Source organism: Arvicanthis niloticus, chromosome 4 (genome assembly GCF_011762505.2).
Source record: "Arvicanthis niloticus isolate mArvNil1 chromosome 4, mArvNil1.pat.X, whole genome shotgun sequence".
NCBI lineage: Eukaryota > Metazoa > Chordata > Mammalia > Rodentia > Muridae > Arvicanthis > Arvicanthis niloticus.
Window position 1 is genome coordinate 13,512,998 of NC_047661.1, and position 27,539 is coordinate 13,540,536.

Sequence of the window (27,539 nt, forward strand, 5' to 3'; positions counted from 1 at the left end):
GAATGAAGTTGCTGCCAACAGGATACTTCTGGTGGAACATTTTTATGAACCACAAAAAAGTTTTCCACAGAAAATATACCGTTTTACAAGCCCAAGAGCAACACGCAAGCGTTCTAATCCAATGTATTTGTAAGGATTCTCTGATTCAATAATCCAGACTGTTACTCTAACACAGGACTCCTTTTTCTGAGATAAGAAAACATACAATAGAAAAAAACCAGAGACAGCAAAGTTTATCACTTTCATATGTTCCTCGATTGATTTAAACAACAAAGGATAACAGCTGGCTTTATTGCTGCCTACTATTAAGTGCTCTGCATGAAATCTAATGGAGGACCTGGTACACAGGGTGAGTGCTGTACCTTACATGCCCCCAGGAACCTCCTAGAAAACCTCTTAAAAGAGAAGAGAAAATGGAGCACAGATCCTAAGAATATATTAAAGATTTTACCCTCCTGTAAAGAGTTGGACATCTCAGGAGGCTAAGTCTCTAATGGAAAAGCTACTGGTAGCTGGTGGCTACTCGGAGCATCCCGTTGCCGTGGTAGTGTGGCCCCTAGGAGGCTCGTTGTGTCCAGGGCATGCCATCACGGCCATGCACATGGAGACGGCAATAACAAACAGTGGGGTAAATTCACAGTAAACATATGAGTTGGTTTTGTTTTCTGAGACAAGACTTTTTAGTGGAGCCCTGACTGTCTTGGAACTCACTCTGTAGACCAGGCTAGCCTCCAACCGAGATCCACCTGCCAAGTGCTGAGGCTAAAGGCATGTGCTACCATTCCCAGAAAATAAATATTTTCTAAGTTGACAAATCTAGTCCTAGAGTAGTCATGTTAAAAAAAAACAAACAAACAAAACTTTAGGCTTGAGTAACGGGTGTAAAATATACCGAGATGTCAGTCCAGCTTGCTTTTAGTTACTATGAGAAAAAACTGACTAAAACCAACCATAGGGGGAGGGGTTATTTAGCTTGTAGGTTACACTCTATCATGGAAAAAGCCAAGGCAGGAGCATAGAGACAAGAATTGAAGCACAGAGGGCCATTGCTGACTGGAGAGCTTTCAGATTTAGGTTCAGCTACCTTTCTTATAAACCCAGGACCACCAACCAACCTAGGGAATGGTACCACCTACAGTGGGCTGGGCCTGCCTTCCGGACCAGCTTCATAATTGTCAATCAAGAAAATGCCTCACAGACAGGCCCACAAGCCATTCAATGGAGGCAATTCTTCAACTGATGTTGCTCTTCCCAGGTGTGTCAAGTTGACAACCAAGATTAGTCATCACAGATGTATTCAAAGATACTTGATTATTTCTGGTAAATTCCTCCAGCCACCAAGAATGTCTTTCTTTAGTAGAAATAGGAAAGGAATACACATCTAACCTATCTAAATGTCTTCTGCATCAGTAAGGGTATGAAATAAAATTACAGTCTCAGCTCAAATACAGTCATTTAACACAAGACACTTTAAATACGGATACCAAAACCTCAACTCTCTTTGCCCTTAGCTCAACACCATCTCATAACACCACACACACACACTCTCTCTCTCTCACACACACACACACACACACACACACACACACACACTCGCTCTCTCTCTCTCTCTCTCTCTCTCTCTCTCTCTCACACACACACACACACACACAACACTATAGTCTTGAGATCTAACAGGAGCTCTGGTTAAGAGCTGTGCTGGACTTGACGGTATTGCCAAGGATATTAGAAGTTATGAATTCGGAACTAGCGCATCTCAAACCAGCGCAGGGAAAAGAAAATCAAAGATTGATCTATGTTCACGGGAGGAAACATCCTCACTGGCAGGCTATCCATGCAACCTTACAAGACGACAGGCTGTAATTTTAAACCTCCTCATCCTCCTATCCTGCAGCTCCTGTCCCACATACCTCTGGTCTCCATGGACTGATCCTTGTTACTAAATCTACTACAAAGAGCTGTCACCTAGGTGAGCCAGGACTTCAGACTGGGTTCTTCTTGGCTGGACCTTGTGAAGGGGTCAGGTAATCTCAAACCACCTTCACGTGCTCAGTCTGACAGAGTGCCCCCGTCCAGCACCAGGATCCAAGCATGTTCCACAACTCTAAGACATAGCACAGCACCCGCTTCAAGGCTAGTACGAAGCCTCTGTTTATGGGTACTTTACTAGTTCAAATACCGTCGTGTAAACTGAAGAACAAATCTGCTCTTCCACCACCCACATGCATTCCCAACAGCGAAGGGCTAAGGTCTACCTGGAAAGAGTTCTACCAGGAAACACGCTCCAGCTCTAGTACGCTGACATCAACGAGAAGCCATTGTGTCTCCAATGTGGAAAGCAGGGAGGCTGCAGAGATTGGCTGGCCCTGAAAACAAGACTCTTTTCCCAGCTGCAAGTGTTGAAAAGTTCAAATAAAAGGCTCAGATAACACAAGGACTAAAGCCTTGCCTGTCATTCTGTCTTGGAATCTCCTCTCAGAAGCTGCACTTCCTGCTTCATCTGACAATGACCCTGAACTGAGAAAGCCACACTGGCCTGCCCACGCATTCAACAATGCTGGTCCAGCCAAACAGCACAGAGAGGTTGACTTAGGGGCAGGACCTATTCCACTGGTGATGAGGAGTAAATAGGAAACATCTAAGCTTAAAGTTGTATTAACTGACCACAAAAAGGAAAGTAACTGAGTTTCAAACTGTCTCAGCACAAATCCATGGTCTCTAAAATGCAAATCACACAGGGCCAGCTCCAATTGAAACTCTGTCATAATAAGGAACTACTGAATTCATGTAAAGCTTTGTCAAACCTTTTTAAAGACACAGACTAACATGTATAAGTGGCTTAAAAGATACACGTTGTTTTCTCCTTATACTAAGATGGGGAGACTTAAGAGAGGTTTTAAAGTTTGCCAGAGACACATAGGTGCAAAGGAAAATGATTCCTTGACAAACAGTGTCTGCTGACACCACACTCATGCTGAGATTCAGCCCTCAATCTCTGCCTGTCACTCGACAGCTTTAAGACTACAGTAAGTCTCTCATTTGTATCTTGATGTCCTAACAAACTGAACCACGCATATATCGTGGTTAAATCTTGTTTCCATATTTGGCACACTCCCTAGGACACTATAATTCTATTTATAACACAGTTCTTTATCCTGATTCTGTGAAAATAGTGAAATGCTCCCCACGGCCAGGAATGGGTATGAACAAGACATTCAAACGGCTCAATGCTCTCATTAACCAATGCCTTGCCTGTGGTTGAATTTATAACTTTCCAATAGCTGGAGGCAACGTGATTTATATTCACACTAAAATAATACTGCAATTTAAAACTGATTCATTGCCATAAGTCTTTGGGATTCTACTGTGTTCTGGAATCACAATTATGACCTGTGATTATTATCCTTGTAACCCTGAAGGATACACACATATTCAGGTTATCTTTATACTGAACACAGAAGTTGCTTCTTTAAAATCCTAATAAAGTTTGAGCTGGAAAGCTGTCTCAGGAGCTAAGAGCTTGCAGTGCTCCTACGGAAAGACAGAGGTCAGTTCCCAGCACTAACCTGAGATAGCTCACAACCTGTAACTCCAGCTGCAGGAAACCTTACACTCTGGCCTCCAAGAGGACCTGCACCCACATGGACTGGCTCACACAGTTATACACATAATTAAAAACAAATTTCCTTTTAAATCCTAATAAAAAGACATAATTTCTCATTTTTCTATTCCTGAACTGTTTGAGAAACCAGCCCAAGTGGTTAAACAGATACACAGGAGGAACCGGAGAGAAGGCTCAGTGGGTACAAGTGCTTCCTTCCATGCAAGCATAAGGACTTGAGTTCAAATCCCCAGACCCAGTTTAAAAGCCTGCTGCAGCCACAGGCTCCTGTAACCACAGCACAATGGGAGGTGGGACAGGAGGACTGTTGGGCTTGTGGCTGCCAAGCCAGCTCCAGGTTCAGGGAGGGTCCCTGTCTCAAGAGAATAAGGCAGACAGTGACAGAGAGAACTCTGGCCTCCACACCAGATACATATGTTTTCACATGCATTCACAAATAAAATACTACTCCTGGAGTTAAGATGTATTTCTTTTCTTTATATCTCATGGGGAAAATAATTTTTACAAATTAAACACTTTTACACACTAAGCTGAACTTCCTGCTGCAGTGAGGTATGAAGGGTGCCCATTCCTGTCTCTGCCACCCTCCCCTTACCCTCAAAACAAAAACAAAAGGTTTCTGGGATATCTGCAGATAGGATCCAGTCAGATGAATGTTCTTGGGTTTTCACTGTCTCATAGGAGATTGGGAAGTTTTTGTAATTTCTTTTACCAAATGAAAGTCAAAAAAATGTAGCATATGTTAATTAAATCCACTTATCAAAAATAATTTTGTGTTTGTTTATTGCAAAGGGTCATTTCTGCTGATTTAGTCTAGTACAATCTGTCAATAAATCTAACATTTGATAATTGATTGGGTGGGAGGTGCTATGTCTCACTATACAGCATATATATATATATATATGTATATGTATATGTGTGTATGTGTATATGTATATATATATATATATATATATATATATATATATATATATATATAGTCCAGCTCTTGGCTAGAGTTCCCTATGTTGACCAGGCTGGCCTCAAACTTATAGAGATCCATTTGCCTCTGCTTCCTGAGTGCTGGAACTAAAGGTATGTACCACTACACCTTGCTTGATAATTTAATTTTATATTTTAATAGAAAGGCTACTTAAATTCTTCAGAGGTCAAGTAACATATAAAGGCACACCTATCAGAATTACAGCAGACTTCTCAACAAAGATTCCAAAAGCCAGAAGATCCTGGGCAGAGGAGATGCAGACCCTAAGAGACCACAAATGCAGGCTACTATACCCTTTGCAGCAAAATACTGGGTCCTATTTATGTATCCAGTCCGTTAGTCTATGTCTTTTTATTGGGGAATTGAGTCCATTGATGTTAAGAGATATTAAGGACCAGTGATTGTTGCTTCCTGTTATTTTTTTGTTGTTGTTAGAGGTGGAATTGTGTTTGTGTGGCTATCTTCTTACTGTGGCTTGCTGTAGCTCCACAAAGACAACCTCAGAAAGTCACTTTAAACGAAGGTTCTAGAGGAGCAGGTGATGTGGATGCGAGGGGTGTGGCTCTGTTCCTTCCAACTCTGTGAACCGCTTTCATCTTGCTTCCTAATATTTACACTCCTTCGGGAGAGAGACAGAGTCTCTGTAGACAAACTGACCTGGAATTTACTATGTAAGCCGGGCTAGCATCTCCTGATCTTCCCTCCTCTGCCTCTCGGATGCCAGGATTACAGATGTGAGCCACCATACTTGGCTATGCTACTTTATTACACTGAAATGAATGCAAGAATTAGTTCCTTTACCAGCAAGTACTACATACAACTATTCCAACTAGATTGCTAAGATACAGGTCTGCCCATCAGTGCTGACTACGACAAAGATGCACCTTAAGATGTAAGCAGCTAACTTTCCACTCTGTTTGGAAAAGCACACTGAGGCACACCTACCCCAGACTTCAAATTCTATTTAGAATATGAATTCAAGAGCTGAGCGGAGGCTCTAGCACTGTAGGAGGATATTTGCCTCCAGCATACACAAGGCCATTGGTTCAATCCCAAATATGTGTGTGTGTGTATATACATATATATATGTGTGTATATACACATATATATATACATATATATGTGTATATATACACACACACATATATATACACACACACACACATATATACACACACACACACACACACACACACACATATATATGTATGTAGAGAGAGAGACAGAGACATCTTCTGGTGGTAAAGAAAGAACACTTAACTTAGTGATTCAAAAAACAATACAGCTCAGTTGAAGGTCAATAGACTTGGGAGTCTGAAAGTTCTGTGTTTTGAATTTAAGTTTAACATAATTTGGAAAAAAAAATAAAATTCAAACGACAGTTCTTGAGTCACAGAGCCACGTTTCAAACGCTGGATTACATGTGCCTCCTGGCTGCAGTATGACATTCCAGACAGGACCATTTCTATCCCTGGAGAAACTACTGGACCTTATTCTGAATCGCTGGTGCCTTGATTTCTGTGAACTTAGATGGCCTTGTTTATTAAATGTCCATTTACTACAACTGAAATTGGAATATTCAAATTTTAATCAAATAATGTGTAAAGGGCAGAAATGATGTTTATCTAAGAAGGAATATACTATTAGTACAATCTCGAACAGGCACATGGTTCATACCTGTCACCCAGCATCCAGGGGGCTGAGGCTGGAGGACAGCTCAGAGAGGCCAGCCCAAGCCTGTCTCAAAATACCACACACGGAAAAACTTTTGTCAATGCAATCCTATATTTTGTTCTATGACCCTTCCCTGTGGATCATGGAAGTCTTCAGAGTTGGGCAGAAGGGACATGAATGCCAACGGAACAAACAGCCAGGAGAGATCCCCAAGCCCCACATTCCTTTAGAAGCCCCAGAAGACAGGCTCCTCCAAACACTCTGATCACAGGTATTTTTAAAGGGCCTTAAAAGATTACCAAAATGTCTTTCTGGCACTGCATATACTGTCATTAGATACTGCAAGCCCCCACCCTACAAGATCTTGACATGCTTAAAGATGCTAGAGGAACCACGATCCTGTCACAAGAATGCTTTTTCTCATAAGCATCAAAATAAACTGCTTGAAACGCACATGGAAGTTTAAGAACAATACTAAGACAGCAACTTTTATAAACAATAATCAACAAGGCCTCACTTTTAGGCAGGCTGCCGCGTATCTCCCCGGTCCCCGTAAGTATGAACTCCGGTTGGCCCTCCTGGCCAGAAGCATGCCCAGGGACTTTACCCTCTTCAACAGCTGCTCCTAGGGAGCCAGGAAATTTACTGAAACCAGTCTTTACTGCATCCACTGTCAGCCTCCAATGAGAAGTGAACCAACAGCCCCCACAGAAGTCACAAAACCAGGTCAGAGTTGCTATGTGCTGTGTGGCATAACTCAAGTTCCCAGGGTCCCAGCCTAACTTGGAGATGCAGAAGCGCCACGAACTCAAATCTGAACCAGAGCAGTGAATTTTTGCTCAAAACCTGGATTTCTTTTGTATTGTTTTGTTGTTGTTTTAAAAAGAATGTTATTGCAGAACGGATTCCTTTTCTTCCGGGTCTGTCTGCTCCTACTGACTCTGCCACAACCAGGGTGCCTCCCCTTTCCCAATGCCCCACCTCTTGCCACATTTATAAAAAAGAAAAAAAAAAGTGGCACATTCCCTCTCCCTTAGCTTCTCCTAGTAAGGCCTGGAAACTGGAGGAAATTCAAATCAAATTAGTTGCACATTAAAAAATAAACAGACAAGCAATCAAGGGTGCCCACCCAACAAAAGCCCTCACCAGTTCCAAAATATGATTAAGCCTGGGAGGGAAGAGGGGGAGGGGGACTAGCCAGGATGGAGATAAACGTGTGCATTTTTGGCCCCAGCGTCAGCCTCATCGCGGCCAAATTCTACATTTTGTTTAAAGAAAACGCTGGGCCCGAGAGAAAAGAAAATAGAAAGTTGTAACTTTTAAGGAAGTCTGCAATCCGCACTGTCTGGATAAAATGCCAGTGCTTCCTTCGTCTGGGATCGCCGGGTGGGAGCCGAGATTCGAAAAATCTCCAACCCCAGCGGCTCACTCCGGGAAGGCGCCCGGCCAGCGGCGCCGCCCGGCGGCCCAGCCAGGTCTCCCGGGACGCTCGCAGAGTCCCCCAGGCTCCCGCGGCCGGGCGCTGGGGACGCTAGGCGGGCACAGCCCCGGGCCCCACTTTCCGCGAGGACTGACAGGCCCTTCCCACGACAGCTCGTTCCAGCCTGCCATCCGAACCAGACGGTCCCCGCGGCCCGCCCAGCCCGCCCGCCGCCTCGGGGTGCGGATTCCACCCGCTGGGTCGCCCGGCCGCCCCACCCCCGGCAGGGGCGCCCCTCGAGCCTGACCGACTGACCCGCGCTCCGCTGGCCCACACGCACCGGGTCGTCCTCTGCTTCCCGCCGCGCCCCGCTCCCCCGCCCGAGCCTGCAGCCGCCTGGCTCGCCGAGTCCAGCCGCGGCCGCCGGTTCCCGCCCCCAGCCCGGGGGGAGCCCAGGGGGCAGGACGGGGAGGGAGGACGTGGCGCGCAGAGGTGGCCAGAGGCGGGCGGGGAGTGTCCCCAAGAGGCCCTGGCGGGGGCAGGGGCAACCGGTCGCCCAGGGACCCTTCCCGCGAGCATCCCGGATCCCGGGTCGCAGCCCGGCACCCCCGAGGGGGCCGAGGCAGCCCCGACTTCCAGCTCTGCGCGCACGCACGCCCTCCTCCCTCCACCATATGGAAATCTACAGCCTCCCAAAGTGACACGTCGAAGATTCCTTGGCCTGGCCGCGCGCCCTCCCCCTCCCGGGCAGCGGTCCTGCCGCGGGGATCTGGGCGGGGGAGCGGATTCCTCGGAGCGATGGCCCGGGGAGGAGGGGAACTCCGAGCCCCGCATCCTCCGCTTTCTTCCCCGGCAAGCGGGGGCTGGAGGGGCCGCCCCCTACCCGGCCGGGAGCTTCGGGCAGCCGAGCGGTCGCGGGGCGACCCGGACTCCGCAGCCAAGTTTTCCTCGGGCATCCCCGAGTGCTCTGGGGCCGGGAGCGCACTCGGGCAGACTCGGTGTCCGGCCGGGGCTCCGAAGCGCAGGGACCCGAGAGCGACTGTGGGTGGCACGTCCCCGGGCAGCCCGCCGCTCTCGCACGCCTTACCTCCCCTCAGGCTGAAACGGGGCTCCGGGCACCCGCAATCCGGGTCGCCCACGCCGTCCCAGCCAGCCGCCCGCAGGATCCCCGCCGCCCCCTGCGCCGCTCCCGCCGCTCCCGCCGCTGCTCTCCGCCGCCTCCTCGGGCCGCCGCCGCTGCTCAAATAACTACCAGGAGGGTTTGATGGGGGATTCCGCCATGTCAATGATGTCGGGACCACATGGGGATTCGGGCCCCGCCCACTGCCGTAAGCCTCGGAGTACATGCGCAGCTACAAGCGCAAGCTTGGCGAGGCCGTCCTTTTCCCCTAAACCAGGCCAGGATACACACAGTGAGAGTTCTCTAATCTGAGCTGAAGAGAACTAGGAGACTCTGAATGAGATTCTGATGGTGGGATCATCACTATAAATGCAGTATGCTCTTAGTAATTATTAAAGCTGACATGTTATTTTTCACTTATAACACATAATGTCTCTTACAGTTGTAATTCCCAGAAGAATCTTTCAGTGATTTTTGCCACCCTTTTAACTTTCCACAACATTTTGCATGAGCAAATTTTACGATACCAAAATTTAAATGTCTATTTTTCCCTTTCAGTTTCGGCTAGGCACCTTTACTCATAAGAGTAAAGACAGGTTCCTTTTCGTTTTCATTAATATTTAGTTTGGGCATACTTTATTTTTGTTGTATGTGTGAATGTGTATATGACCTCAGGTACATTACATGCCATGCCTTTTGTGTGGATAAGAAACTTTAAAGTCCTGTCTACCTTACAGAGGTCCTGGAAACCCATCTCTGGTTGTCAGGCTTGGAGGACAAGTGTCTTTACACACTGAACTGTGTTGTTGGCCCTAAAGACTGTTGTCTGTCTGGATCTATGTGTCAAATGCAAAAGCTGTTGATTGTGTATGAATTAAGTCTGTACTATATTCCTGTTACACAGGCTCTGTCAGTGGTTAAGGGGCTGTGCCATACTGCCCACAAATAAACCAAAATTTTTTCTAGAAGCAGGGATATTAGATCAGATAAGTAACTCTCCTCTATTACTTAGGTATTCCAAATAACTCCACCAGCATCTACTATTATAGTGTTCCACCACGATCATTGGGGAAAAAAAAAAAAACAGGAAATACTACTTTTTATTAAAACTCAAGAAAACATATGAATCCTAACAAACAGTTATTTTCTGTGTGGGATTTACAATTCTCTTTTATTTTTAAGATAGTAAGTACGTACAGGCAAGCTGAGCCCTCTCTCCTAAGTGACTCTTTTCATGTCAATGTCCCCAAAAGGCTCTTGTATGCATCATTCTAAAATACAACTCTAATCCTAGATCTTAGCTCTATCTGGGAAGGAAACATGCTTTCAAGGCAGTGGTTCCTGCAGTGCCCACAGAGCTCAGCGCTCATGCCATTCATTCTGAGTTGGGACAATGCCTTCTTCATCTTCCCCTAGCCATGCCTTTCAGCCTAGTTTAACTCCCCAGATTCCCAGAGACATTCCTGACCCTTGTACATGCCTTCTTCCTCTCTGTCCGAGGTCATCTTACTCATCTCAACTTGGCCCCTCCCAGCCGCCAGCCAGTAGCTGTTTTCTCCTTAATTATTTTCCGTTCTCATATTGCTCGGAAGCTTTTGTTTGTCTCTTCCACTTGGCTGAGTGATGTTCATTCCTTCCTCTCTATATCAACCTAGAACTGTCCTTTGAATATAGAGCCCCCTTTTTGATGAATATATTGATTGTAAGGCCTGTGGGAAAACTTGAAGGACTAGATAAATGTGCAAACTTCAGAGAAGAAAGGTTAAGTCCAAGTATTAAAGGACAAACATGGAAAAAGATCAGAGGAGACAAGAGGGCAGACATTTCTGCCTATTTCTCCCAACAGATTTACTGGATTTCTCCAAGAGTCATTGTCACCAAGTATGGTGACACCTTCCTAGTAACCCATCTGGAAGCTGAGAGAGGAGATCAGTCTGAAGCCAGCTGACGATAAGGGCTTGTCTCAAATCTCAGCTCTCAAGAAGAATCAATGCATACATGATGTGCTAACTTCAATATGAGTGTCAGTGTATAGCCTCTCCGTGTTTTAAACAGCCTCTTAGCCCAGCCTCTGAGACGGGTTTAGTACTAGAAAAGAAACATAGTAAATGCTTGCAAAAGGTAGCAAATACATATACACTGTGCATAAGGAAAAGCAGAGACATCCTTACCACACGCAAGTTACCAATGGCACCTGAGCCTGAATTTTCTTATAAAATTATGCCATTGTTTCCTTCTAAAATCACAACTTCCAGCACCTGATAATAAATAAATATTAATTCATCCTTGAATGAGTGACTGAGCGAATGAAGTCGTCTCTCCTAGAACTATTAATGAGACAGAAAATTAGAAGCTTCAAAGAAAAAGATGGACTTTTGATCAAGGCTCCTGGCTACTGAGGGAGTTAGCTTTCATACAATGGGAAACATTGGGATTATTGAGGCATGAACTAATCAAAATGGGTTTCCAGGTTGATTGTTTTCACAGTGGGATATAGAACAAAGCTGGAGTGAGAGGGGCCTATTCTGAATGGAGTTGGGAAATGTTGAAGATTGGGTCCAGAGTCATGTTTCTGGAAATGGGAAGAAGGGCCTCAAGCCAGAGTGATCAGATCCACTACCAAGTGTCAGCAATCTGGGCCACCGGCCCTGCATTCCAAATTACAAAACCATGCTTACAGTTAAAACAATGCTCCTGAGGAGGTTAGGTTTTTACTTAAATCCAAAAATTAACATCCAGATAAAGATGCTTCAAATTTAAGACAATAACATAGTACAAAGGTTGTGAAACATTCTGTCACCACATGGAGAGTGTTGGTTACCTCACACAAAGCAAAAGGAAGCAAAATTAGACTTCTCTGGTCTGGATTTACAAAGTAACAAAAGGTAGGCAACACTGACCTAAGGGGAAACAGGGAAGCTTCAAGCCTTGTATCCCTGTGATCTGCAGCCTTTGGACCTAGGAGGCTTTTAAAGGTGGATGTGGCTAGTGTACCCAGCTTCCGACAAGCCCTGCCTTTGCCCAGCCTCAGCATCCTTCCTCCCAGGGTAGCTGAGGCTACTGCATAGACAGGCACAGGCTTGCTCTCGTTTTGAAACCTTATCTTAGCTTTAGATAGAAAACACTATACAATTTAGAGCCAGATCTGGTGTTCATTTTTGGACAAATGCTGACAGAATGCCAATCAATCTTTTTTGAAGAGCATTCAGAATTTACTATATTACTCACTAAAGAACTCTCAGTTGGGTTCACAGTACAATATAAGTTAAACATGGCAATTTCAGAGAAACAGATTCCTCTAGAACAATTTAGCTAGGTAAAGCTGTGGCTTTGACTTCTTTACTGTTGTTCAAGGCTGGGTGTGGATAAACTTTAAACAAAAGGAAGAGGAGGAGGAGGAGGATGTGAGGAGACAGAGGAGGAGGAGGAGGACGTGAGGAGATGGAGGAAGAGGAGGAGGAGATGAGGAGGAGATGAGGAGGAGGAGGAACCTCCCCAATAAGATCTGCCCCCAGTTGTCAGAAGGATTAAGGAAGAAGCTAAAGGTTGCCAGGTTTCACTCTTTTAGCCCAGGGTTAGCACCTGTGCTGATTGGAGAAAAATCTTGTGTCCTTCCTGAGGAACTATCCATATTGTTTTAGGACAAGTTCTCTCAATGGCCTAGAACTGGGATCCAATGGCTGGTGGGCCATTGGGTCCAGGGGATCCTCATGGCTCCTCCTTTCCTGAACTAGGATCACAAGTATATGCCACCAAGCACAGCTTTCTGTGTGGGTGCTAGCGATCAAACCCAGGTCTTCACTATGCAACCCAAACACTTTTCCAAATAAGGTATCTCCCCAGCCCTCGGGTCGTACTTTATATCCCAAAACAGCATCTATCCATCCATATCCTAAGGCCTGAGAAGCCAACCTTAGACCAAAGACCAAAGAAAGGGAAAGAATTCTTGAGATGGTTTCGATCATCGTCAGCTGCAACTCCAAAGGAAGCTTTCTAAAACTGCCTCCCCGAAGTGCTCACACTGCCTCTGCCTGGGAGGAGGGGGGACAGACAAACTGACAATACTCACCTTTCACCCCCTGCCAGTGTTCCCTTAAGAGTCTGTTCTTGAGAATATGTGTCTGTGACATACAGACATTTTCAAGGATCTCCCACAACATCTGGGGACCCCCTTGTTCATCTCTGAAAGCTAGGTAGCCGGTTTCCGTTCTTAGTATTTCAGAGAGGATCAGAAAATAGCCACACATAGTGGTTCCTGTTCTGGCCTTAATTTGGATGAAACTCTCGTTAGTAAATATGATGTTAATTTTGCTAGTAAATTTCTCATCCTATTAACTCATGCTTTTGTGCCACAAAAAAACATGTCAAGATGCATACCGTGTATACAACTGATATAATCTTAATGTTAACTTGTTAATTGATGGGATACTTAATTTTATTAAATTTTATTTATGTTGCATCCTCTCATTTCAGCTAATTAAGGCGTTTGGAGTCCAGCCACTAATGGCTGGTGTTGGTTGTCAACCTAACAGAACATAGAATCACCTGAGAGATGAGCCTCTTGGGCACAACTGTAGGTGATTATGTTAATTGATGTGGGAAGATTCATCTTAATTGTGGGTGGGGCCATTTCTGGGCAGAGGATTCTGAACCATATAAACTGGAGACAGCAAACTGACTACTAACAAGCTTCTATAGTTCTATGGCTTTTGTTATCACTGTTGTTTTGTTTTGTTTGTTTTGTTTTTCTGTTTGCTTTTTCGAGACAGGGTTTCTCAGTGTAACCAGCCATGGCTGTCCTAGACTTACTTATTTTGTAGACCAGGCTAGTCTCAAACTCACAGAGAGCCACCTGCCTCAGCCCTCCTGAGTGCTGGGATTAAAGGCATGAGCCACCACACCTGGTTTGTTCTGTTTGTTTAACTGTGGAAGCAATGTGATGAGCTGCTGTAAGCTCCTACTGCCTTCTCTTTCCTGCCATCATGGCCTCTACCTTGAACTGTGAGCCAAAAGAAATTGCATTTGTCAGGGAATTTTATCACAGCAACATAAAAAGAAATTAAGACAACCAATAAACATCCTTTCTTAGTGTTTTGACATTGATCAACCTGATAAGAATGGTTTTCATGTGGTCACACAAGTCACTATAAAAATCACAAAGCCAAGGACATACCAGAACAAATTGTTTTCTTGAGACATAGTTAAGAATGTGACTAAATCTATCACGCTAACTTGTTCTGAACTGTGGAAAGGTTGGTCCAATCATGACTGGTGGTGATTGCCATCTCTCCTGCCCTTGTGCCATTTGATTTGCTACCATGATAACTTTCTCTTTCTACAGAGTCAAGGCTGCTAAATGATAGGTTTGTACTTTCCTTCCTAGTTGGTGTGGATTCAACATGCTTTGGGGAGAGGGGTCCGTCCTAGTCACTTGAATATTCTATGAAAGAATATCATATACTAGGTGGCTTTAACATCAAAAATATATTTCTGTCGGCCCTGAATCTATGCAGATCAACACACTGACTGATCTTTTGTAGGGTGAAGACTAGATTCTGACTATGTGTCCATGAAGGAGAGAGAGAGGAAGGGCAAGAAAGAAGGACATGAGATCACAAATCAATGAAAGGGCACGGCTCTCAATATCTTAAGTCCCTCTCGCTCATGAATAATCACCTATAAGCCCCACCTCCAATACTGGAGGTTGAGACTGGAGGAAAACACAAACATTTAATTCTTTCACAGAGAAATAAAACCAAGAAAACTATTTAGTTCGAGCAATATGGCTCTACTATGAACAGTTTGGATCAAGGAAAGACTCTGAGATTTGACCTGAAAACAATAAACTTAATTTCAGAGACAACCAGGCTAATTTGGCTTGTAAAGGGTGGGATACAATAGTTAAAATTGCTTCTCATCTTTTAAGAAAAGTGTTTATTTTATTTATTTATTTATTTATTATTATTATTATTATTATTATTATTATTATTATTGTATATGTATGATGTATAGAGCTGTGTGTTTGGGGAAGAGGGTATTGGAGGATCCACATGTCCCACAGTGGACAGAGGCCAGAGAACAGCCACAGGAAGGATCAAGCTTGGCTGCATGTGCTTTTATGTCCTGCAGGTCCACCATCTTTTACTTAGCCACTACAATATTTGTCTTAGTTTTCCTAAGCATAGACTCTAATATTTCCTAATAATTACTGTGTCTCCAACCTTGCTAGCCAGCGTGTCTAATCTGAACCCATCAGCACCAGTAGATACACTTTCTCTGTTTCAGTAACTACCATTATTATAGGACTTTAGAAGTAGTACAAGGATTTCCAATTCTTTCTAGAAGTTTCCTGTGTGTCTGTGGGCAACGTTTTCAGTTTTCTAACACCTGAGACGCAGGATAAAATGACTTAGGTACCCAGCCAGAGGCCTCTTCCACATCTCTCTATATGGGAACACCATCTTCTGACAGTCTGTTTTTCCATGTCATATTTAGTTACACTGATAACCAATGAAAGAGCCCTTGGCTTCAAACATCTTATGGTCATTGTTCATTAATTTGCTGAGCAACCACTATAATACAGATGCTACTTATGGATTACGGATATGAGCTGGGCCCCTGTCATTAAGTCTTTTGGTCTTAGAGAGACAATACATTAGCAATGTATCAGTCCACATTGAGGAAGAGACCTTGGGCGAGATATGCAAACAAAAGAGGGGGCAGGCAGCCAGGAAAAATCTCCAGCAGTGAGGCATGAGGTAAAACCTACCAGGGTGAGGAGGAAGAGCAGGTTCAGACACTCAAGCAAGTGCAGAGCAAAAGCAGAAAGCAGTGACAGAGAAGAGGCTGAGGCTGAGGAGAAGACGGCAGTTAGACAGCAATCCTGGTGGCTTTCAGATTGAGTGACCTGACTGGTGACACTGTACTGCTGAACAGTTAGACATATAACACTTTACAGGTAGGGGTGGAGGTTCAAATCCTCTCAGAAAAGCTAATGCTTGCTTATTTATTTTTGAAGCAGTCTCATGTAGCTCAGGATTGACTTTCACACACACACACACACTCACTCACACATACATACACTTACACACTCACATACACACACTCACACACAGTCTCATACACACACACACACACGCTCACACACACATATTTGCATAATACATACATACATACATACATACATATGACCTTGGCCTTGTGATCCTTCTGACTCCACCACCCATTTGCTGGGATTACAGTTGTCTACCACAAGCTCACATTTGTGTGTTGCTGGGGATGGAACCCAAGGCTTCCTGAATGCTAGCCAAGCACTGTAACAACTGAGCTACATTTCTGGCTCCCAAGATAGATTTTACCAAGGGGAATCCCATGATTTGGCTTACTCCTACCAAATCACTGCTCAGCCCGGGCACCTGGACATCAGGCGGAGCGGCCTCTCCCATGGGATCAGATGAATGAGCTAGGGATGTCTGGCAGGACAGACCTAAGCCACTGATGTGTCACTGGAGGTCAGGAGACGTGTAAGGAGATGACTTTTTCAACTTTTATTTGTCCTCGGAACATAGACACTAATTCCAGAAGGCTGAGTAGGTAAAGAAGTAAGCCCAGGCTGTGGTGCAGTCCAGCATGGCTCCCTCAGTCCATGATCTGGTTCAGATAAGCTCTGACTCCCTCCACCACAGTGTTCCTAGGCTCTCAGCACAGGGAGCTCCTCAGGGAATAAGACTGTCCCCCAACTTTTCACAGATTTTCCACACCAACCATCCAGAGGCCTTCAGACACTCAAGCCCAACCTTAGACCCAGTGTGTACTCCAAACAAATACCTCAGTGATGAGCAAAGAGTTACCACTTGCATTCCACCCTAGTTAGAGCAAAGCCTGATACTGTTAATCTTATCAAATGGAAAGGGCACTGGTGGACAGTTCAGCAGCTTAACTGTTACCATGACAACCTTACTTCTCTGGAACTCAGACTGTATCTGATATATCTGGAGAGCTGAACATCAGAAGTCATTTACTTCTAAGGTCTGGGATCCTATGAATGAGTGAACTAGCTTCTTTGATAGCCCAAACATGTCTGTATTTTGTCCAAAAAAAGATATCATAAGACTTATTCTTATATCTCTAGACTGTTTTACTAGCTTAGTAACACTATCAATTATATGAACCTGATATACCTTGGGATCTGTTGAATATATGTGGCTCTGTTGACTCATTCTTCTCTGCCCCTTTAGAAGGTCAACTATTCACAGGTTTTCACGTAGATTACTATACTGCTGGCCTGATGTCACTGAATTCTGTGATCTTATAAAGATGATGTTTCTCTGGCCAGGAATCATTCATTCTCTTATATCTGAGTTTAAATATTGTTTTAGCCTATGGGCAGATGACCAGGGATCCGAATAATTTGGCCATCTTCAAATTATAGTCACAGGGTCATGGCATCAACATTGAAATTAGACACATTTTTATTAAGATATTATAGTCAACGTGGTGACAGATTTGTGTGTTGGTTATAAATTATCATTGAAGTCTACCATGTAGAGAGATTAATCTTAATAGAGCCACTGGCAAGGTTCAATAATTATCTCTTAGGGTCACCTTCTCTCAGTGGTCCTTATGTAAAAGTTCCTAACAACTTAACTTTGTTCTCAGAAGTTTGGCTCAAAAAAAAAAAAAAAAAAAAAAAAAAAAACAGTTTCTTTCTTGATGAAGTGATGTACTCTCTTTATTTAACAGGAATAAGGTAACTTATTTTGGTTCCTTTTTGTCTTGGTAGCTAAGAAAGTCAGAGATAAATTTTGTTCCCAATTACAGCAATTATCCTTAGTCTAGGGTTTCTGGTTAAACCATTCTTCCTCCGTCCTTATTACATGATTCCTATTCATTCGTAGTCATTGGATCTTTATTGTAGTGAACTGTTTTATCTGAGTGTGCTGCTCTATCCTTAGGAGAGGTAGGTATACGACTTTGGGCTATTTTTGTTTCAAGGGACAAGAATCTCATTCAAAGAGGCAAAATAAAATTTACACACACGCACACGCACTCGTGCACACACACACACACATGTATGAAACAGTCTATGCTAAGCCTGACCTAGCACCCCTGAGTCACAACAATACTAATATCACATGAAACTAATTGTAGTCATTTTCAAAGTTTGTTAGTTTATATATAAATAAAAGTATATATTATGTACTTTTTAGTTTATTGTTGAGATTAATAATTACATTTCTTCCCCCTCTTTCCTGAAGACCCTCCTGTATATTGCTCTACCCTTCCTCAGATTCATGGCCTCTTTCTTTTACTCATATTGCATGTTTATAAGTCTATACATATACATTCCTAAATACAAGCTACTCAGTCCATATCAGGTTACTAGTATGCCTGGCTGTCCTGAAATTCACTCTATAGACCAGGCTGGCCTCAAATTCACAAAGATCTGGGATTGAAAGCATATATCACCATTGGCCCAGCTAACTATTTCTTCTTACTATGGTAAGTTTTACTTTTTGACCTACTTAACTAACAACATTTACTACCTGCCTTTCATCCATTATTCCTAGAAGAATAAGCTTCAACTTTGAGTTTCTTATCAGGTGGTTTGCATGAGGTGTTTGAGTGAGATTATCTTGAAGATTATCTTGAAATACATACATATATATGTATATATACATACATATATATAGTGTGTGTGTGTATGAGTGATCAAGTGCTATATTAGAGTCTGTCAGGTTCAATAGAATATATATACATATATATATGAAAGAAAGACTGTGAGCAGGGAAAGATTTTTAAGACATACGTTCACATAAACTATAGAACCATAGAAGACTAGCAGACTGAAGCCCCAGAGAGGTCTCAGTTCAAGTGCAAAGACAGTGTAGAGAAGTCCTTCTGGAAGAACGGCAGCCTTTTCTGCTTCCCCTAAGTGTTCAACTGATTGCAGGAAGCCCACTTGCATTATACAGGGCCGACTGCTGTACTAAGAATTCTGATTTAAATGTTAATGTGATCAGAAGAGGGTCTCACAGCCTCCATAATGCATTCCTTCCTTCCTAGGGGGAAAAACCTACTTCTGAGAACAGAGCTCTCATTTCAACTAGTATCAGGCAGCTGATTTACCTATCCCCCCTCCCCCACGCACACACACTTTCCCCTCTTCCTTCAAGAGCAATAGAAATCAACAGATTGCCAGCTATGACATTGTATCAACCTCTTCCGCCTAAAGATGAAAATCACACAAAAGAGTCTTAAAGACAGTGCAGAGTTACAATGACCCTTTAGGATACCGGTATTCCACCTTTAGAGGTTTGCCGGCTTACCAAATAATTCCTTGTCCCTGTCTCAGTAACTGGTCCTTGATTCACTGGGCCTTTTTTCCAACAGTTAATTAATGGAGTTGGCCTCCTCAGTAGTGGTTTTAGAGTCTTGTACAACTTCATGGTTTTTGTTTGCCCTGGACCCTTACCTCTCTGCAGGGACTGAGCCTAGTTACAAGTCTGGAAGCAAGGGACCATGTTAGCATCGCCTTGCATAGCAACCGACCCAGGGGAGGTCATAGCTGTTTCCTTAACAATGTAGGGCTAACAGCCTTGAATCTGATGGAAAAGCACTATTCCCTGAGTGGGAAGAATGCTTATACTGAAAATTTCTTTAAAGAGGTTTGTGTGATTCTAGAAGCTGTGAAAAAAAAAAAAAAATCTTACCTGTCGCAAAAAAAAAAAAACAAACGGGGAACCTGAAAGAGAGGGAGGTGCAGTTTCAGGAACTCAAAGGCTGTGATGCCCAGGAGAGCTGAAAGGGTGTCATGTGTCATGCTGCATCGGCTGTATCGTGATCTGTTTTATTTTATACTATTAGTATATATTCATCGTACAGAATGTTAGTTTCTCTCTGACATTTTCATAGACCTGTATCATAGTACCTTGTACTACGCTCATTTTTGTCCCCCTGTCCTCTGAAGTACACCTCAATATAAAACCCAACAGATCTGAGACCGTAGAAGGGCTGATGTACCAGTTCAAGGGTGAAGGCAGGAAACCAGTGTTGTGGCTTACTTCCTAGTTTTTTATACAGGCCGAGTACAGGGCAATCAGCTTGACCCCAGCTTTACATTCTGATTCATCTCATCCAAGGACACCCTCATGGACTCTTTTAGAGTAATATTTGACTAGATACCTGGGCAACCGGTGGCCATTTGTTGTTCTTATGTGCCAATCTGGCCAGGACTGTAAAGGGAACAGGGAAAATGTTCACTTCTTGCCACAGTTGTTTCACTCCTGGTAGCGAACTGCTCTAGTCATTCCAGATCTTAAATATTCATATCACATTGTTCAGGGAAGGAGAGTGTCTTCTGATAGACCAGGGCAAAGAGTATGGAAGTGTATTTTTCAAAAGAAGTTCTGCTCAATACATCCTAGCCTTTGACTGGCTCTGCCTATGTCCCATGGCAATTTTTAAGCCAGCTGGAATCTTTCTGCTAAATAGGAACAGTGATTTCTTTACTCAGCTAGTGCAATACTGTGAAGTATTGCACAGGGTCAAGTCTAAACCAGGTTTCCACCGAAACCAGGGAGAAAGGATGGGGAGGAACCTTCTAGAAGAAAATGTAGAGAAGCATTCCCAGAGCAGAGTGAGAAGCAAGGGGCATAGTGCCAGGAGGGATGTGGAGGGGGCTGCGGTGACAAGAAACTGTGAGGTGAGCACCTGTGAACGAACCAACGTGATGGAAGGCCTGGGTAGACCTGTGGTAATCATAGAGGGCCACTTTCCACACAGAGAACCAAGATCACATTTCTTTCTGAGGGCCAGTGAGATTACTCAGTGAGTAACAGTGTGTGCTACCAAGCCTGGTTACCTGAGTCCAATCCCTAGACGCCACATGGCAGAAGGAGAGATCTGTCTCCTGCAAGTTGTCTTCTGTTCTAACCTACACACACAATGGGGTCATATTGCCAAATTGATTCCTGGATGCCTCACTGACTTTCACTGATGAATCTATCCCAAAGCTTTCATCTCATTCTCAAAGCAATCAACTACTTTTCTTTCTTTAGTCACACTCCTGGTCAATTCTATTCTCTCAGGACATTTTGCATGCATTCGGTGGTTCCTGGCCGTATGTAAGTTGACCTGGCCTCTCTGGCTCCACAGTGACCAGGTTGGTCAAAAATACACAGACCCTTTGTTTCTTCAGGAACCATCTGAACACCTGCTTCCACTCTGAGTAGAGTACCCCCAAGGCTTTGTCTTCCCCTCTTACCCACTCACACTTCAGCTCCACCCCTCCCCCGCCGCCCCATAAATTCACACCTACATATTTTTGCTATATAATTTTATCTTTAAAAAAAAAAAAAACAACTTGGCAGTTTATTTCCAATGATGTTTCATTAAAGTTACACAGACTTCTACATCCTTCCTAACCAGACCGGTGACTATATACTAGACTTGGGCTTGGAAGCAATTTCCAGTTTGCGTTTTTTTGTTTGTTTGTTTGTTTTGTTATTTTGTTCTTCCACTTATTTTACATTAATTTAAGTGTCTGGGCAATCAAGAGGGATAGGGTAATTTAACCTCAAGCGAGCAGACACTTAGCATGGGAAGCTGAGACTTCATACCATACTGCCTGGAATGTACTAATAAAGACTCATTGTTTCAGCCTCATTGCCCTCTTCCTGCTGTTTATCCTTAAAATGTAAATAACCCAGGGTAGAGCCACACATTGCTAAGCAGTGCTGGAGTGCAGAGGGTTGTAAGAATTAGGTTAATTAATAGCTTCCCTTATAGCGGCTGGAGCTGAACTGGCTTCGAGATGAACTGAGTCTAAGCTGTGGATGCCTCACAAGGGCCCCTGAGGTCAGCGCTGTAGACTGTTGACATTCCCATAGTGAAGAAAGGGATAGGGTTTTGGGGCCCTCACCTGGAAATCCAGGCTCTCCCTCCTGTACCTTCCAGCCAGCTGTCTGTAATTCTGTCCCAATGGCAAGCGGTGGTATCTTGAGTAGTCCAAGAGAGCATAGAGGATGAAAGGTTATCAGAAGATGGATTTCATCTATGCAACTGTGGGGAGTCACCATCCACACTGGATGGGACTTTTGCGTGGTTTGGCTGCTTTGGGGTCACCTATGTTCCTTTCAGTAACCCCTCATGTGACTGTGCTCTGTACGTAATCACAATAAACTCAGTTGTCCCTCAAGTTTCATGTTGGAGGAATTATACTTGGGTTTGTCTTTCAATGCCCTTTAAGGGTGTTGTCAACATTTGTTTCCCCAGGGAGAGAGTTCCCAGAGACACTCCACAGGACAACCCTGAATAGACCAATCAATGTTGGGTGGGGTCTGCCCTGGCAAACATCAAGCAGAACTGGGTGGACCTAATGCTTGGATTTCCACAATGTCTCCTAGGTAGCCTTGATCTAGGTACACAGATACAGGTTACGGCTAAGCATCTCACCCTGGAGAATTTCATTACGGATGGGAAGACATGGACAAACAATCCCAGTAAGCAGGCACTGTACTATATTAGAGGATGAAGCATTCTAAAAAGGTAAACACTTTTAGGTAGAATCCTTCCTTCCTTTCTTCTCTTCTTTCTTTCTTAGAAAAGGTTGAATGTAGTCCTGGCTGGTCTTGAGTTCTTGAATTTCAGATCCTCCTGCCTCTGCTTCCAAAATGCTTGGATTACAGCCATGTTATATGTGGTGCTGGGGATCGAACCCAGGACCTCAGGCACACTAGGCTGATAACCTGCTGACTGAGTTACAGTCCCAACCCTACTACAAATATATCTATAGGAAGACTACTCTAGGCCATGGGAAAAAGCAGTGGGAGGTCACCAAGTGCGAGTGTCCTAAGATCCATATAGTTAGAGTGCTCAGGACACAGTAGTAGGAAGAAATGTTAGGAGGAGAGATTCTGGAAAGTTCTGTAGGTTCCACAGTGCAGTGCACGGAATGAGCAATGTCCCCCATAGGCTCAGTCATTTGAACACTCGGTTCCTAGGTGGTGTCACTGTTTGGGAAGGGTTTGGAATCTTTAGGCAGTACAGGCATGCCTGAGGAAGTCTGTACTGGGGACAAGCTTTGAGAGTTTATAGCCTGACCCCATTTCCAGTTCACTCACTGTGTTTCTGTACATGGTTGAAAATATGGTCTCTCAGCTTCTAGCTTGGGATACCTGCTGCCATGCTTTCCTACCATTATGAACTCTCCCTGTCAGCTAAAGAGATTCTCTTCATCATGAGTCCCTTTTGGGTATGATGTTTATCGTAGCAAGAAAAAGTAGCTCATACACACAGTGAGACTGCGTAGGACTACGTCAAGGTTGGCCTGAACTGACTTAACTTTGAAGTGGTCCTGCTGCGTGCTGCTTAAGAACAGAGAGCCTGGAAATGAGCGGAGCAGGAAGAGGCTGGCAAACTCTAGGAGTCATGTGTGGGCACCTCGGTGGAGCATGGTGGGAAGTGATACAATTCCAGATCCAACTTGAAGCCAGAGTAAAGAAGACTGAAAACCTACTAGATATGGGACACAGAGCAAGGGAGCAAGCACCTGGAGAAGGTGCTTGGGCAAGCCATGGAAGCCCTGGGAGGAGCCTGATGGAGACCACAGAAATCACCTGGGGTCCCAGTACAGAAGGTTGAGTGTGAAACTTCTATTAAAAGCAACTGCTTATGACCTGAGGAAAAACCACTTAGTGCCTTTCGACTTCCATACAGCGAGGCATTAGATGCACTGCAAGGTCATTTTAATGATTTTTTTTTTTTTTTTTTTTTTTTTTGCAATTTTGTTTTATTTTGAGACAGTGTTTCGTCTTGTAGCCTGTACTAGTCTCAAACTAGTAATCCTTCTGGCTCAGCCTGTTAAGATTACAAGTTTGTTCTACCATGTCCAAGCCTTGAAAAAAAATGTTCAGTGTGTGTGTGTGTGTGTGTGTGTGTGTGTGTGTGTGTGTGTAGTATGTGTATGTTCACATGTGAATCTGTGTGATTGGATCAGAATGTCTTCCTCAGTCACCTCCTCTTCTTCCTCTTCCTCCTTTCTCCTTCCTCCTCCTTCTCTTCTTCTTTTTCTTCCTCTTCCTCCTCCTCCTCTTCCCATTCTTCTTCTTCTTTGATGGGGTCTCTCATTTAACTTTCCACTAGACTGGCCGACCAGCAAGCTTGGGGTCTACCTGTCCACGCCTCCATCATTGCTGTTAGATGTGCTCACAAGCCTCTCATAGGGGGCTAAACAAGGATCTAAACTCAAGTCCCCTGCTTGCCCAGCAAGCGCTTTACCCCTCCCCATGGAACGGCCTCTCTAGTCCCTTGACTCCAAGTCTTTATTGGTTCAGTTGTTTGGCGCTAATACGCATGATAACTTGTTCATTTATTTATAGTGTGATGAGAGTAGACTGCTTTGGAAAGATGACTTTTAACCCAGGGAGACAAAAAAGTTCGACACAGATGTGTCAAAGATTGAGTGCTTCCGTCAGAGAAAAGAAAATACTCAGCCTGGGAGGCCAGACTTGTCCTAGTAACAGGTCTATTTGATATGTGTGGGTTAAACGTAAGCACACACAAAGAGAAATGACATTACAAAGTTTTAAGGATTTAAAACCCAGTAGGTTATCAAATAGCTTTTATAAAAACCATTTGATGATGTAGGCACAAATGAATCAAACATGTAAGAACTTCTTTTCCCCTTAAGTTGCTATGGTCAGGCATAAAATTCTTGGCAAATCCACCTTGGAAAGCTTTTTAATGTTTTTCTCTTCTTCAAGAAGTCAGACTTTTAAAATTTCAAATTGCAGCTTTGTAAACATTCTAGAATCTGGCATTCGTGAGATAGCATTTCACACTGGTGCAGGGGTAGAAGGCAGGATATTTGAAAAGGAAAATCAGCTGTCAAGGTGCTTACCTAGGGTTTCATCTCCAGCCCTGTACAAACCCTGCATGGTGTGCCACACTTGTCTTCTTAGCACAGACTAAGTGTGTAAAGGTGGAAGCAAGATGACCGGGAGTTTAAGATCATCCTTAGTGATTTCAAAGCCAGCTTGGGCCAGAACACTAGCTCAAAATGCTGCTGCTGCTGATGGTGATAGTAGTGGTGGTGGTGGTGGTGATGGTGATGATATCTAGATAATAATAATTGAATGATATTGAAATGATGAATGGGATAACTTTGAGAAAAATAGCAGTCATGACACAATAAATGTATGTTGAGAATGTGTATATATGTGTATGTGTGTATGGTAATGTGTGTATCTATGTGTGTGAGTGTAAGAGTGTGTGAAAGTGTGTGAGTGTGAGAGAGTGTGTGTGAATGTGATTGCACACGTATGTGTGTGTATGAGTGTGAGTGCAAGTATGTATTGTATGTATGTATGTATGTGTGTATGTATGTATATGAAGGTGAGTATATATGTATGCATGAGAGTGTGTGTGTGTGCATGAGAGTGTGTGTGTGTACATGTGAGAGTGAGTGCGTATGTATGCATATGTAAGAGTGTGAGTGTGTATGTGAGAGTGTGAGCATCTATGTATTTGTATGTGTGTGTGATAGTGTATATGTATGCTGTTAGGGTAGAACGCAAAGAAAACACAGAACTTTTAGGTGGTGGTAGGTGTTTACACATCAAAGGAGAGCAGATTTCCTCATGCAAGAGGCAAAACTTTTTCAGGTTTTGCTGTTTTCCAGGATTCTAACATGTGCTAAGATTTGAGATAGAGCATGAGTATTCTCTTCCTCTTTTCACCTGCCCCAACTGGAAGCTGTTATAGGTGACAACACCCAGAATACCAGAATAACTAAGCCACTAACGTAGAGAAACAAGAGACCTTTTCTGTTGTCCCTGGGCTGAGACAGGCATGCTGTGAATGGGAAAGAAGAGAAGAAGGAGGATGGGTTGGGAGGAGGGAGGAAGGCTGGCATGTGTGGAATGCAAGCAGAAGGCCAAGAAGGTAGATCAGCAAGTCTCCATCTCCACAAAACCCTCTGCAGAAGCGCTTCTTACTCTAATTCTGTGTCGAAGTTTGCAAGGCGTCTCTCTTCTTCCTTGAGTAAATAGCAGGGAGCACTTGATACCGAAGGGTCCCACATAGCTTGATCACCACAGTGAGGCTTGGAACTGGCTGTTGCTATCCCGTTAGAGCTTTTAAAAAAAAAAAAAAAAAAAAGAGTCAGAGAAAGGAGATGAGATTAGGTGAGTTGTTGGGATACCCAGCAAGAAGAGGACACAGGAGAGGAGGAAGCATCCAGAAAGGGAAGTGGTTTTGTTGCACAGGACAAAGTTAATCAAGGGATTTCTCTGGGCCTAAAGCAGGAGCCTGGCCTGGTACTGGGCATGTTCTTTCCTGCATTGTAACTGAGAGGGGACAGATTCTTGCCTGTGGTCCCTGTGGCCTCTCCTGTGTGCACCACTGTTTACCCTGCGTTTCTCTTCATTCTGGCTGCCCAGCCCCGCCATAGCCTCTGAGGTTTGGGGAATCCACAACCCTTCCAGGTCACTTTAACAGCTGCACTTATCAGCCGTGGAAAGACATCGACGTGAAAGGGTAAAGAGCTGGTAATGTTTAACCCAGAGCAGAGGAGACTTTGGTGGAGGTGGGTGGGTGAAGGCCACCATTGATAGAGACCTCTTCAAATATTTGAAGAGCTGGGTAAATGAAAGAGCTAGGACTGAGGAGCATGGGCGGGGCTGGGGAGGGGGGGAAGGATAGGGGAAGGGGGAGGGGCTGGGGTAGAAGAAGAAAAGAGAGAGAGAGAGAGAGAGAGAGAGAGAGAGAGAGAGAGAGAGAGAATAATGGGAAGCAATCAGTTCCAAGCATATTCTCCTAAACTATTCTGTGTCTGCAACTTTTAAAGAGCAACTGAGAGCAGGTGAGAGAGCTCAGTGAGTAGAGGCGCCTGTCCCCAAGCCTGGTGACCCGATTCCAATCCCTGGGACCCACAAGGTAGAAGAGGAAAACCCACTCTTAAAAGTTGTCCTCTGACCTTCATACGTTCACCATGGTGTGTGCATGTATAAGCACATACGACTACCCACTCACCCCCTACACAAACACACACACACACACACACACACACACACACACGAGTCACATACACACATGCACACACAATGCACTTGCACACATACAAAAGTCACATACAAATAATTAGTTTTTAAAAGCAATTTTATAGACCCATAACTATAGGTCTATAAAATATAAGCAATGAAATGTGTGTCTTTTATATTGTCATGAACTTTGACAAACACACATGGTCAGCCAGCTACGTTATCTTTATCACCCTGTGAGGCATCGTTGCAGCGCCCTGACCCTAGCCAGACCAGGACAGCTACTACTCTGATTTGGGCCTTTGTAGATTACTTTGGGCTTCTCTAAATCTCCCTCAGTTCTGTGGTTGGCTTCTTTCCCTCAGAGTGGCATTGTTGAGACTATCTCTGTTAGGGAGTGCCCCAGAGCTTGTCGGCTACGGCTACGCCCTGCTCAGCAGCTGCCCATTGAATAGAGAAGACAGACCTGCTTATCCTCTCATTTGGGGATAAGTACCTTGGCTTGTTCAAAATTTTTGTTATGTTTTTAAAAAATGTTATTTCTCTGTTTCTTGTGAGTGTGGATGGGGAGGCACACACATGTGTAGAGGTGGAAGGAGATGTTTCAGGGGCACACACATGTGTGCAGGACGGAGGAGATCTTTCAGGAGCTGGCACACTCTTTTCACATGTGAGTCCTG

General features: G+C 44.1%; 1 protein-coding gene across 6 annotated transcripts in view; it reads right to left on the reverse strand.

The window, feature by feature from the left end:
• Fndc3b (fibronectin type III domain containing 3B) overlaps positions 1–8,922 on the reverse strand; it is a 288,833-nt gene extending 279,911 nt beyond the window's left edge. For 2 of the 6 annotated variants that reach the window (XM_076932205.1, XM_034499558.2), the window contains exon 1: positions 8,786–8,922. The gene's annotated coding sequence lies outside the window, so the exon portion shown is untranslated. Of the gene's footprint in view, positions 1–8,013; positions 8,151–8,785 lie in introns of those variants that run through there. The other 4 variants (XM_076932204.1, XM_034499559.2, XM_034499560.2 and 1 more) reach the window with 4 other exon arrangements.
• Positions 8,923–27,539: the final 18,617 nt, after the last annotated feature.